This window comes from Daktulosphaira vitifoliae, unplaced genomic scaffold, assembly GCF_025091365.1.
Source record: "Daktulosphaira vitifoliae isolate Bord-2020 unplaced genomic scaffold, ASM2509136v1 Scaffold_4, whole genome shotgun sequence".
NCBI classification, from domain to species: Eukaryota; Metazoa; Arthropoda; class Insecta; order Hemiptera; family Phylloxeridae; genus Daktulosphaira; species Daktulosphaira vitifoliae.
This window is the reverse complement of record NW_026099575.1, coordinates 7,293,222-7,309,042: the sequence shown is the minus strand read 5'-3', so window position 1 is coordinate 7,309,042 and position 15,821 is coordinate 7,293,222.

Genomic DNA, 15,821 nt, shown 5'->3' with positions numbered 1-15,821 from the left:
TCGCCCTAACATAGAAAGTAGCTCATCTAAGACTGATAAAAAAAATATTAAAAGTACATAAAAAAATTTAATCTACATTTTGATTATTGAAAAATGTTAATATCTTTAAAGACACTTGATAGATTATTTCTTTAATTTTAAGTTAATTAAATAAATATGTTTTTAATTTAAAAAAAATTAAGTTTTACTACTTAAAAGATGAAAGTGGGAGGATATGAACAATTTTTTTTTTTTTAAATACTAGAAATAGGATTCTATTAATTTCTGAAAAGAAAAAATTATGATATGTTTTATACTTTCTAGAGAATAATTATTTGATTAAATTATTCCCAGAACCCGAGTGGACTGTATATAAAAAAATTTATAAATGCTTTATGTTATAATTAAAATTTTTATAAATCAGTAAAAAGTATTTAATAAAACAAAATAATTTTTAGTTAAAATAACATTATTACAATAGCAATAAATTATTACTAATACTACTGTAACTGTAGTACACGAAACTACAATACGATTAATAAACAATCTAGTGAATATTACTAAAAAAAAACCGACTTAGTTTACATAAAACCTACACTTGTTTTAAATTTTGGTCTATCATAATAAAAATAATATAACGTCAAAAAATTACAATTTTTCTCCCCTTTGGTAGAAAACAAGAGCTGCCGGCTGTTGGATACGCATCACGAGAGGGCGTTTTTTAAATTTTTTGTTATGACTGATAACGCCACTCGCATTACCGCTACCGATTATGCGAGAAATTCATTATTATGTCGGATGATTACGTACACGATCGATGTGGAAATCCTTTGAGTCGTAGTGTATGTGGTGTTGTTACTATTTTGGCCCTTGCCAAAGTGTTCCGTAATGATTTTTTCGTACATAATAGTTTTTTATATATAGCAATCGCTCTAGCGATTCGCGTGTACCTTAGTACGCAAATGTAATAAATTCGCCTGTATATTTGTTACACATATTGCTTCTTACTTTTGTTCATTATTTTTTTCAACGTATTATACAATATTTATTCATTTTCTATACTTTAAAATTGTTTTACTTTAATAAATGTTATTTTAACTGTTTTGAATAAATTTATATAATTATCAGTGGTCCTTTTGTATTTGATACTAGTATTTTCAAAAATTAGAAAGAGTAGTAATTAAACTAGCAAATAAATCAGTATTTTAATTATTATTTATCGAATAATCAAATAATATATTTTATTATATTCATTTTTCCTGGTTCATATAAGTTACTTATGTAATTTAAAAGTAATTTTTGTCGTTTTTCAAACGAAAAATAACATTTTTTTAATTTTAAATTATATAATAGTACAATTTCACAAAATTATGTGTTAAGTTCTTTCAGTGAGTGAGCTAGTCACTCACTGTGAAGTAACACAATTTGCGTGATCAATTTTTAATCATCCCAATTGGCTTTATTTTATTATAATCTGTTTATTGTATAATTTAATATGTTTTATGTTTAACTATAGTGACAAAGCCACTCCAAAAACATCGTTATGAAAGGTTCGGTTAGCAATGAGCGTTAAACTTTTGAGTTAATATGTATGTCTAATAAACATAGTACTCATATAGTTAGAATACAGTTTTATTACTATACATACAGAGTGATTGATTTGCCATTAACCACTATTTTTTCCTTATATAATAATAATATTAAGAATTTTTTTCATAATTTTGACCAATTATTCTTGTTGAATTTTGTGTTTAATCCATATCTCAGCTAAGTTTAAATTTAATCACAGTTTTTAAATTTTGTAATTCATGTTTTTAATCGTTTTTTTTTTTTTTGTAAAAACTTTTGAGACGAGATGTTTTATTGTAAATATGTTTAAATTATTTTTTTACGAATATTAATATTAAAAGAGAAATATTTCATGCTAAATTTATAACGTTAATGCGCAAAAACCTAACCTCTTTTCTAAAGTTATAAATATAAATTTAAAAATATTTTACTATAAAAAGATAAAATACGACTTAAGATTTTTCACACGTAACCTACCGACCATTTGCCAATTACAATTTATAACATCTCTAAAGAATATATTTTAAGGTAGATAAAGTACCTAGTTATGCTTATACGAATAACTTAAATATTTCATTCATGCACTACATAAATACGATAAATATCTAATGTATGTTTGCGTAAAGATTTATACTGTCTCTTTTAAATAAATAAAGTGTTAACGCAAATAATTGTATTCGATATCGCTTTAAAATGTACCGACGACAACACGGGGTCGCGGCTAGTTTAATCAAAATAAATCAGATTGAAGAATTCTGAATTCTTTATTAAATTCAGATCTTCAAAAAGGAGAGAGAATGAATGTCTCTTAGAAAATAAGCGCCTTTTTATATTATTTTTAATTACCCTCATCATGGGTTGTTAGTGATTTTCAGTTTATTGTATAAAATTTAAACATAACATGATAGTTATTTTAAGATAAGATGCATAGTATACAATAATCAATTAAAGACATATATATATATATAATCGCTAGTGTACAAATGTGTATATGTTATGATAGATAAATTAATTGTTTGTATACAATTGGTATTAAATATTGATATATTAAATTATATTAAATATAATTATATTATTAATTAAATATTAAATATTGATAAATGTAAGATGCATAATTCAGAGCATTGTACATATTACGACAAAAGATACTTAGATTAATAAGAATTTGTTGGTATTACAAAATAATGATATAATATAAATTCAAATATTATTTATTGTTCTTTTTACATGAATCAATTTGTAATATGTTGCGAGTTTTATTAAATTTTATACAGCGTGACTGAAATCTAACTGATAACTTTTATCTGATATATTTAGGAGATGATGCAGTTTTGGGACTGTTAAGATCTTTTTCTCTCTCTCATAAAACTACCGTTAACGTCATTTTTCTACAACACGAATAGCATGTGCATAATCCTACAATGTTACCAATATACACATGTTGGATTGTTCAGGTTTAAATTATAAAAAAATATAGTTTAAAAAAACTAAAAAACACGCTTTTAAAGCACATTGAACTAAAAAGTTCAAAATAATTTTTAAAATAAGCTTAAAACAATATTGAACGAAAAGTACTAGAATTATTGTGATAAAAGCGTCGGGCGCTCAATATACGAAAAACATGGCACGAAGCACCCACGCTTTTATCACAATAAAACTAGTATTTTTCGTTCATTCTTGTTTTAAGCTTATTTTAAAAATTATTTTGAACTTTTTAGTTCATTGTGCTTTAAAAGCGTGTTTTTTAGTTTTCTTAAACTATATTTATTTTTTACTTTTTAGTTTTATGTTATGATAATAGTTACTATCAATATCATGGTTGTAACGGGTAACGGGAATACAGGGTTCGATTCCGGGGAGAGAGTCTGAGAAACGGCTAGTGACTAAAAATGATACGGGAATCATCCCCCGTAATCGGAATGAATACACCACATATCTCTTAATGAGAATAAAGCGTATTAATATATAAGTTTTAATAGTAATTAGAATATATATATATACATGTAAAGGGACTTAAGTACGTAAACATATCATGCATGAGGTATAGCCGTGTTTTGTGGGCAGGGGGAACATTATACACGAGGCTATCTTTTCATGATTACTGTGTTTACATATGATGATAGTGTGTATACATTACAAACTTGGCATAAATACCATGATAAGAAATTAGATAAGGTAATTATTACTTATCACTCTCATTCAAAAGTATATTGAAAAGATAGCGTTATCTTCTGTCCTTTTCTCAATACCGTAAAATAGTACATGAAAATTCAAAATTTCACAAACTTCAAAACGTTACAGAATATTTACTACTGAATATTAATAAGATATTTTTTTACTAAAATTTTTCTTAAATTCTACTCTACAAAATAGCTATCTTAGATTTTTTTTTTACTTTTTATTTAAAATTTTAAAATAATTAATATTTTTAATAAAATGTAAAAAAATTAATTATTGAGATATAGCTATAGACCTAACGTCTAACTAATATTTAAAAAAAAAATCAGCTAAAAATATTAACTGGATCAAAAGTTATTTAAGTTGTCAGTGAGTGGTGGGCCACTCTGTATATACTAATTTACATATTCTTTAAACGTAAAAATATATTTTACATTTGCCCATAATAACTTTAAAAAAAAATAACACAACAGTTTATGTAAAAAAAAACATAAAATAACATGAGGATGAAAACTATAAAAATGACCCCCTACCCAAAATAAAAAATGTTATAAAACCATATAAACGGAGAGAAATAACTTTAATAATCGAGTTTAACGTCAGTAGTTTTGTTCTCTACAACACACAACAAAGAATTCTTCAAATCAAGAAATAAACCTATATTCTACGAAAACGAAGTAAGATAATTATTTTATATATTTTATTATTATTATTTTTATTAAATTTACATGCCATGTAGAAAATAAGTTTAATATTTTAATTTTTAGATATAAATAATAATGAAATATCATATTCATTATTATATTTAATTTTTACTTTATAAATCACTTAATATTATTATTAACTTTAGATTTACTTTAATCAAACATTTTAGAGTGTAAATGTCTAGTCTATTATTTTATAATTATATTAATCAAATATTAATTTTTATATTAAATTTAACAAGAAAATTTAAAAAGTTATAATTAATAAGACAATCAATAATACATGCACCTTTATTACAAAAGCACAAAACATAATATATTATTAACCATGGAGTTAACAAATAAATATTATATTATAGAATGGAACTTTTCTGTCAACAATTTTATGAGATCACAACATATAAATCCTGGTGGAGAAAGGAAATATTGATCATGAAATGTGACAAAAGAAACTTGGGACGAACATGTCCTAACTGTACACTCAGAAATCATCATTGGGAAAATTATCACCTCACCAATAACGAGATGGAATGGTCATATTATGTTGAACAATATTTTAAAAATAGACCCATCAAATGGTTAACAAGGGAATTAGCCTTACATGCCATTCTGGATGTGGAGCTTGAAATGAGAAGTTATTATAAAGTCACATTCATTGGAAGGCTAAATCGAGATTACAGGCACGCTGTTTCGAACAATATTATGGGAGAAAAGCGTAACAAAAAACACCTTCATAAAAACTAATTATTGGAAAAAATTGATCTATTGCATCTTAACAACTATGGGGCCAACAATAAGGAGTAATCTTTGTTCCCTTGGCATCTACAATTTGGAATATAATCCCGAAGACTATCCCATCTCTGAGGAGGATAATTGGGAGACCAATGATGATGATGAACAATATTCAGTAGCGGTGGAACAGTATGGAAATGTTATAAAAAAGTACAATTTACTGGTTTCAGTCAATAATATCTCTATCAGTATTTTTCTTTCAATGCAAAAATGTTTCAGTTAATTTTAAATAATATAAAGAACATTATGGTGGAAACGAAAATGAACATCACAACGATGAAAATACAAATGGTGAAGAGGAGCAGTGGTAAATCATACCGTATTAATTATAGTTTTTTTTTAATTTATATAATTGATTTAAGTACTAACCCGTATTGTTAATGAATTATACCATTAATTGTATTAATATTTTTATACTTATATATTATTATTATTTATATTTGTATTACATAATTAAAATTAGAAATTTAACTTAATTATATAATGAATAAATATTACTAATTATTATTACATATGTATATTATATGATTTTATATATTTTGCACATTTTAATTTTTTTAGAATAAGAAAAAAAATAAAAAAGGGGGATTTATTAAAACATTATTGTTGTTAAGATAATGTTTATATTTAATTCCTTACATATTATAAGTTCACTTTTTTTTTAGAATATGACTTTAACAACTAGAAAACAAAAATATCCACCATCATTACCAGCACCGAAAAAATCACCATAATGAAAAATTCATACAAATAATATATGAAATTCAAAAAAAAGAAACAAAAATATCACCCTTTTATTCTCTAAATTATTCTATCAAAGATTTTAAAACTATAATAGAAGCTATTCCCAAAGTAAGGTATAAAGACGACTAATTCACATTATATGAAAGAACTCCATTATATAAACTAAAAAAGGTCTAAGATTAATTCAGCAAAAGATTTCTAAACTGCATAGAGATAGCTAGACTGTTATTATTAAAAGATAAAATTCTATCTTTAGCTGACACATTTAATCAAATATGTGAAGTATTAAAATAATTTTTTATGTATATATATATATATATATATATGTATGTATATATAATGTATTTTATTTATATTTATAAACAAAAATTTACTAAAAAAAAAATTAGATACTATTTACATATATTACAAAATATTTCATCAATTAATATATTAATATTTTTTCTTTATAGTACAATACAGAATTAATCACATAAAATTACAATGTACAAAAAAACACATCTCAATAGTTCCATAAGTACTATCTTGATTTTCATGTAAAAGCACATATATATATATATATATATATATACATTTTTCAGTTATCTCAACATATTTTAATATTTTTGACTTTATTTTATATTTAGACTAATTTTTTTTTTATTGAATTCTTATAATAATACAATCATAATTTTTTTACCATTATAATTATATTAATTTTATTTTAAACTTAACATCAAAACTTCAATCAATCTTTCAATCAAGATTACTTCAATCCATTCACATATTGTGTGTAGTATTTGTAGGTATTACAATTGGAAGATTAAAATACACTACTCACACAATATAATCAACTTTTATATGAAAATAATACAATCAAGATCAACTGCTGAATTTAAAGTATTTTACTCAGTATTTTTGTTTAAAAATATTAGTTCCAAAACATCAAACAATACAAATACAGATAATTTAGCAACACTAAATTTATTATTATTTCCATTTCATTTACTGCTCTAACTCCGTATTATCAGCTCCTGTAATAATTACTCTATCTTTAGGTTTAATAAGTTTTACATCATCAATTAATGTTAAATCAACACACGAAATATTAAAACCTGTATCTAAAATTGCAAACCTTTTAAAACTATTAAATTCAACTTCCATCGACAAAACTCTACGTTTTCTTTTGGTTTCTAATTTTTTATTAAGGTATGTAATATCGCTGACTTTCTTTTTTTTCCCACTAATATATTTTTTTATTCTATACATTTCTTCATTACTATACCAACTCTCTACAAATTTTATATAATCTGACTTCTGTTTATTTAATATACTTAAAAATTCTTTGCTCTCATTATATTTACAATTATTCCGAGTCAAATATTCAGGAATTTTATTTGACTCGAACCATATACGTTTTTTTGAATGGTACACTTGTCGGCATAATGACCTACCTCTTTACACTTAAAACAAGTGACCTTACTTAAGCCAATCATTTGATCGCTATTTTCATATCTAGGAAATTCTGGTGTTCTTGACCATGACCGCCTCTCTCTGATGTTATCTCTATTATATTGTGATCTATAAAACTGTCTAACATAGTCCTCACGACTAGAATAGCGATTGTACTCATTTCTGTCATTACTAAAATCTCTGAATTTCTTGTTACTATCATTTCTTTCCTTTGAAAATGATCTATCTCTACTCTATCTATCGTACCTTCTTTCTAAACTTGGTTCTCTACTACCGTAATTCTTTCTAGGGATGGGCTTTTGTCTCTATAATTAGGTCTATAATCTGCGTATTCTCTATTTCGCTCATAGCTCTTGTCTCTGTTATACTTAATGTAACTATTATTTCTACGATCTTCAAAATATACAGACCTGTTAGAATTATTAACTAAAACTTGAATATTTTTTATCTCATCGCTAAGTTGTTCTATTTCTCTTTTATAGTCCCTATCTTTTCTCTCTAACTGTCCTTTTAAATCTTGAACCTCAAGTTCTCTTTTTTTTTAATATTTATCTAGTTGAGATACCTGTCTATTTATAATGTCTGTGTACTCACTGATACCAGCGGCTCCTCTATTGTTTATTCTAAACTGCATTAACTCAAACTTTTTCAAGTTATCTTTTAAATTTTTCAAACTACTATTATCATGTAACGAAATAGCATGCAATTCTGATTCTTTTAGTCCTCTTAAAATAAAAGTACATATATCTTCATCACTCATTTGTTTATTTAACTGTCTACATAAGTTTTCAATTTCTGTTACATAACTTATAACTAACTCTGACTCTTTCTGCTTACGTTTTTCCAGTTTATTTTTAATTATAGTTAAATAGCCTATTGGTTGATATTCGTCTAGAAATTAGTTTTTTAATTCCACATATATCCAAATTGATTTTTTATCTTCTAAGTTTTCTAAAAATATACTAGCTGTCCCTTTTAAAAATATTGACAAAAATTTTATTTTATCACTCTCACACCATCTATTAATTTCACTTGCCTTTTCATACTGTCTGAAAAATTTTCTTACATCATCAGTACCCGAAAAATAATCTGGTTTCATCAACATCGGTTATTAGACTCCATACTTGTAATATTTGAATTTATTGTTTCTATGCAATTAGTTAATGAAAGTAAGTCTAGAATTTTTCCCTCTGTTAAGTTATTATGTTTACCCGGTGTTTGTTCTTCTTTAAAGGTTCTATATAAATCTTCTATATCTTCATAAAAATGTTCTTTACCAAAACCCTCTAATTTATTTTGATCACCTGACGAAGCGTATTTAATATTATTATAAAAATTATCCGGTTTTGTAATATTGCTAGTAATAGCGTAGGAATGATTTTTTTCTTCAGTAAGGATATCTGATAACTTTACACCTATACTTTCAAATTTACCTTCTACACTTGGTTCTACGTTACTCTCTACGATTATTAGTTTATCATTAGAAGAGGCATAAATAATTAGTTCAATTTCAGTTGGACTTAAGTTAGGTTTTATATCTGACAGTTTAAGTTGCGCTCTAAAGTATCTAGCTAAACGTTTTCTTAAGTCATTTATGTTTCCTGATTCGTCTAAGTCTTTACTTTTACACAAATTTATCTTTTCTTAATGAATATATATCACTAATTCTGTTTAATTAAAATTTTTGAATTTCATTAATATTCATAATAAATCATAATAATTAAGTAATCAAATTAATAACTTAGAAAGTCAAAATTAATTTTTATTTAAATTATTGAACTTTTTTAGCTTCGATGCGAAGCTAGAAGTATTCATTTTACTATGGCGTGTTTTTTTTTTTTTTATGTCTGTTGCCACTTTTTCTCAGCTCTCACTGGACCGATTTCTTTCAACAATACGTCAAAAGATCACAAATCGTATCTAATCGAAGACATTACCCTTCAAAATTGAAAAAATTTCCCTCGTTCCCCGCAAATGGGGGAAATATCCAAAAAAAATTACAAATTAAATAATCGGTAAATTTTGTCATTTTTTTCATTTTTTTTTCTTAAAACTTCCATAACTTTTTCAAAAATCAACAAATCAACATAATTCTTTTTATACTAAAACCTTAGATGTTGCCCTTTCATTTGATATCATTTTTTTGAAAATCTAACACTTAACCTGCTCATTGGGGGGGATTTAAAATAGCAACTTTTTTAGAAAAACTAAATTTTTCCACTTAATTTTTGAAAATGTTCCGGAAATACTGCGTTCTTTAAACATATATTAAATTAAAGATTATTTTATGTAATACAAAATGAAAAAAAAAATTTGTCCCGACACTTTATTTTCTGCATGTAAACGGCTGACGTAGTTAAAAATACGCTATTTTTGTGTTAAAATTTTCGATTTTAAATTTTCAACTTAAAAGTGCTATAACTTTTCAAAAAATGTAATTATTAGCACAAATTTTTTTTTTCTAAATACATTATAAGTATATCTTTCATTTGACATACTTTTTATTAAAATTGCACAATTTTCCCATATATAGGGGGCGTTCAAAACTTGAAATATTGTATAAAAAATAGAACTTTTCCAACTTAACTTTTAAAAGTGTTCCGGGAATACTGCGTCCTTTAAACATATATCAAATTAAAGCTTATTTTATGTACTATAAAATGAAAAAAAATTTGTCCCGACGACCTATCTTCTATGCGCAAATGGCTACCGTATTCAAAAATATGCTATTTTTCTATTAAAATTCTGGGCTTTGTATTTTATTTTAAAATATTTTATTAGGAGAATATATTGACTTTCATGAATATTATATAATTTAATTGACATAGAATAAAGGTCATAAGACATCAGAAATTTTTTTTACTTTTTTATTTTCATACTAAATTTAATAATTATAATTATTTATTCATATATTATATTTTAAAATAAAAGAACTACTAATTAGGATATAATCAAAGAAATAAGGGTTGTTGTTGCTTTTGCAATAATCTACCAATTTCTCTAAATGAAACACTATCTACAGTTTTGCATCGAAGCGTTTCTTATGATAGTGATATTAATCACTGTCAAATATCATCTATACTTGTTATATCTATACCTTGTCTACACTGTGCCTCGACCCCACTGTGCTACCGTTTTTTTTTTATTATTATTAAAAAAAAGATAAGATGTTAATATAAAAAAAATTTGTATAATTATAATATAGTAATGAAATAAAATTAAAACTTGGATCTTTTAAAAATGTGTAAATGGTTTTTTGTTTTTGTGGTCAGTTCATTAAATTCAGTCAGTCAGTCAATTGTAATATTCCGTCGTCTAAAATGTTAATGAGCTCCTGGTCAGAAAATATTATGTCAAAAACAAATGTATCTAATTCTGAATTAGTATTATCCCCAAAAATTTCTTTTAATTTCTCCTCTATGTTCTCAATATTACTTATACTACAGACACATGAGAAATCATACACACACACGCAAAAATTTTTTTTTTTCTCTGGGAAGATTTTTAAATTATTAAATTTAATAGCTAAATTAAATTATTATATATAAATATATTTTGCACTAACCTTGGGTCTTCCGGTTGAATGACTCAAGTAATCCTTGTATTGAAGTGATTGACGGATCAACTTATTGACGCACACACAAATTTCGATGCCACGAAAAAAAAACTTTGAGGGGTCGTGTCGTTACGACCTCGAGTTGTGCGCCATTTTATGTCGTACGTTGGTAGTGCCCCAACGTATACACAAAAGTTTTACACAAATTAATTAATATTATATATATATATATTGACGATGAGTTTGTCGTTCAAGCTCTTCTCAAGTCCTCCCGTTGGATAAAGTAATCAGTTCCAATCTCTCTAATTAGTTCACTACTAAAGGGGTAGAGTATAGACCCGTCAGCACAGTCTAGCTCAAAAGTAGCAGACTGAAGGGTGGCTCCTTGTCAGCCACCAGCACAACTACCTTTTTGCTATACCCACTAAAGGACGGTTAATGGTAAATTAGCCAGCTCGTACACTAATTGTTAAGATTGACCAAATTGACCAACCAGTAGTCCAACATTGACTCAAGCCGCGCACACAATTCTAAGAACACGGTGAATATAAAACTTTTGCGCTAAGTCCAGGTTTTTAAATAGCTATTTTATTTAAGAAACGTATTAAACACAAAGTCAAAAATGTAATATCAAAATGTAACTCAAAACAATGCTTGAAAAAATGTTTTGTCTTTAGAATAACTTACTGGAATTACATAAAGTTTTAAATAAAAGTTATAGAAGTATTAAAATACGAAAACATAATTTAACTAAATAAATATAATTTTTACGATATTCAATTTTAAGATATTTTTCAAAGTTTCTAAAATTGACAGTGTTTTTTCGAATTTGCGGTAATGATGGGTACAATTAAATTGAACTCGGATTATTTTGTCGAATTAATCATTCAAAACGGTAAATCGAGAGCAGAAAATTTGTATGGACAGGAATTAAAAAAACATACTTGATCACAAAACAAATACTTTCTTAGTTTCAAATTGAAGCCAAGTCTAAAAAAACTTATTTAATTAATCAAAATTAAATAAATGTAGCGACAAATAATTTTTTTTTGACACAATAGCAACCTTTTTCTAAAAAACAATTTTAAAGAGATTAATTTCAATTTTTTTTATTCGATACTTACCGGAGCCAAATCCTAGGGGTGCAAAATAATGTGTAAAAACTATTTATTAATAAAACATTTTATTAGTTATAAATATTATTTTTATATTATATAATTTAAAAGGTTATAATAGGCAATAAACGATTCATTGATAAAAACAAGTTAAGTTATTAATAATATAAATGTGATGAAAGTATTAGCATTAAAAACTGTCTATAACGATCACAATAATAAGCTGCTCAGTCATCTCGTCACATTTTTAGGCTTATTTTTTTTTGAAAAAGGTTATAGTGAGATCGAAGAAATACATAAATATCTTTAAATTAATATATAAATATGATTTGTATACATATATTTGTATATATTAATATATAAACATGATAGACATGGGTAAATACACAGCTTTGAAACGACCTTTAACATATTTTTATTTTATTATGTGCGACCATGAAATCAATGGCGTTCAAACTGTTCATAAATATAATTAAGATCTAAATGTCAATAGTACGTATATTTTTTATTTATTTTTGAAAAAAGTGTCAGTGAGATCGTAGAAATACTAAAATCACATTTCTCGCTTAATAGGGCTTATTATTAATGGGGAAGAGGAATGGTAGTATCCACGTAACTCAATATTTTTTATGCCCTAATTGCATCTTTTGGAATATATTATGCGGGTAATTTGTAAAAAAGCACTATTCGATATTTGAGCTAGTAAGCAGTTCAATTTTTAGTAAAAAGCTCATAACATAGACACATAATGGCACACAAGCTTAGAGTATTTTAATAAAAAAATCTAACTAAAATATGTGTTAATTAATTATATATAATTTTTTACAACATTGTTTCAGTTTTGGACATGAACTAATATAGTAGAACTTAATTATGACAAATAGTTTCTCAATAAATTACGACCTAAAAAAAGTATAAAAGTTTTTTTTTTTTATTGTTAAAGTAATATATCAGGAGAGAACATGAGTTCATTAGTATTTTTAATTGACCACATTTATTTGTAGTTGAGGCTAAAGTCTTAAATCTATACTTGTATAAATACGAGTAAATTGCACTTTATGTTATTTGAACATATTTCTGGTGGTCGGACAGTTGTTAACACGCGATGGCAACGCGAATACGCCTTAGCGAAGGGAAATAGCATATAAATCGGTAGTTATTGTAATATATCTATAGTATTTTATTATATAAAATTGTTGACTTATAAATTCAAGTAAGAAAAATTTAACTTGTGTAACTGAATAAATAAACTATTTAAAACCTAGGTAATGTTCTTTAGGGGCCAATAATTGTACACTTAACTCTGTTGATAATATACGGGTAGCTTCAAATGTATATAAGAGTTGGACGGTCATGTGACAGCGAGGCGAACTCGCCGCAGTGGACGGGGAAAGGCTTATGCGACGGTAGTTATTATTATATTAACAATATACAGATTAGTGATGGGAATTTCGGGTGAATCAAACGATCCGGATCGTTTGGATCGGATCGTTCAAATGACCCGTTCATATAACTCGTTCTTTCGTTCATTTCTTACGATCGGTCACGGTTCTTATCAATTACTCCTTACTATTTCTTACTATTACTTGGTTTTCCTGGACGAGTCGTTCAAATTCGCATTTTCACCATGTAACATTACCGTGATATCAGAATTTTTTCTGATAATACACTTGTATAATCGGGTTATATATTATTTTTTCAAATACAAATTACTTGAAATAACATAATATGCTGTTATACATGAATATTTTTGTATAGAATAAAAACAAATAATTTATACTAGCGGATGAGTTGCGGTACATAAATCCATAGAATTTGTTTCTATAATAAGCGAAATCATTTAAATTATTTGTTTTCATAAAAGGAGTTTTATAGAGAAATTAATTCACCTAAATCAGATATTACAATTTACAGCAGCTATGACCAGATTATAAAAGAGTGAGGTGGTTTAATACCTCTCACAACAATTATATTAGTCTAATAGTCAATTTTTGTCTTAGTTGCTAAATTCACTAAATTATAGACCTATTTTCGCTTATAAATAATTATATGAATGTAATATTTATGAAATAAATAGCTATATATTAATAATCAAAATTGTTCTTCAAATGAACAATATAGTAGGATACTTGAAATAATCTAACTGTATTAAACCTGCATGATTATGTTAGTAGACACATGTCACAACTTTGAAAATTTAGTCTGCAGACCTACAATAAAAATGTTTTTATCACAAACCAAATAGTGTTGCTTTTTAACTCTCATTGGCAATAAGTATTTTTTTATTTAATTCTTTAAGAAAACATTATAAGTATATACTTATAAAGAATATATTCTTCGTTTTTTTTTTAAATTTTTATATTATAAGAATATAAGGTTAGGCATAGGTTTTAACCGAAGTGCAGGTAAACATTCAGTAAATGAACGAATCATGAAACAGTGTGTCCGATATATTGCGTGAAACGAATAAACGAATGAACGTATGAATGAATGAACGTATGAACGAATGAACGATATCTATTTTTTTTGCAATCCGGATCAACTCGTTCACTGATATGACCCGTTCAAAAAGACCCGTTCGTTCGTGAACGACCCATCACTAATACAGATAGTTCCAAATTGGAATTCGGACAAGGCGCAGCAGACGAGCAATAACATATACTTTGGAAGTTATTATACAGAATAACTGCGGCCCCTGGCCATGTTTTAGTCTATCCCTAGAAGTATTATATTGAAACAATTTTTTAATATTTTTACTGCGATTGGTAAGTGTAGTATCTTATGAAACCACCTACAAAATTATAAATAAATGTATAACTCAAAGGGTTAATAGTTACTTTGATTATTAAATATTTTTAAATAATGCTCTGAAATTTTTTAAAACTAATTTTTGTGATAGAAAAGAAACTTAATGGTAACATTGGAAGTGATATTTATTTTAAAGACACCTTAATATACTTTTATATGGAGTAGTGTAGCTTAAAAACATTCTGTTATTTTCATATAGAGAACTAAATTTACGTACGTTAGCCTCCTGTACTTCTTTTGACATTAGTAAGGGAAAACCATGCTAACCCAGTACTATGCTTTCATTCACTGAAGAAAGACTTAAAGTAATATATATCTTATTGAATTTCATATTTTTGTAATCTCTTAATAAATCACCCTGACTTATGATATATTATTTAGTTTTATGTTCTTTGTGGTATTAAATATTTTAAAAATAATCATTTTAGGGGGAAGTGGGGTAATATTTTTAGATAAGTGCTTAAGTGTACATTTCAAACTTAAATTTAATAAGACAGAAAAATATATAGAGAAGAATTGATTAATTTAAAATAAAATCTTCTAAATATTCTAAAGGAAAAAACGAATTAACAATTAAAAATTAAAAATAAGTCGTTTCATATCTTAACGATATCAATCGTTGTTGTAAACCCAACCCAACCCAGTTTTGTGATAAGATTAATTTCGTAACAAATTATGTATTTACATTTAATAAAACATAACTATTTTTTTTTTTTTTTGGAATCTTAGAACAAAAAAGTATCTGATATTTCTACAAAGTACTTTAAAAAGTTAAATAAACTAGAGTAGTGTTAATAATGAGACACCTCCTTCACATAATTCTGTTAAAGAAATAACTCATGTGGAATGTCATAATATTTTTTATATACCACTTAATTTCAATCATTCTAACTTATGTGTTTTGTTGTTTCCAAAAATATAAGA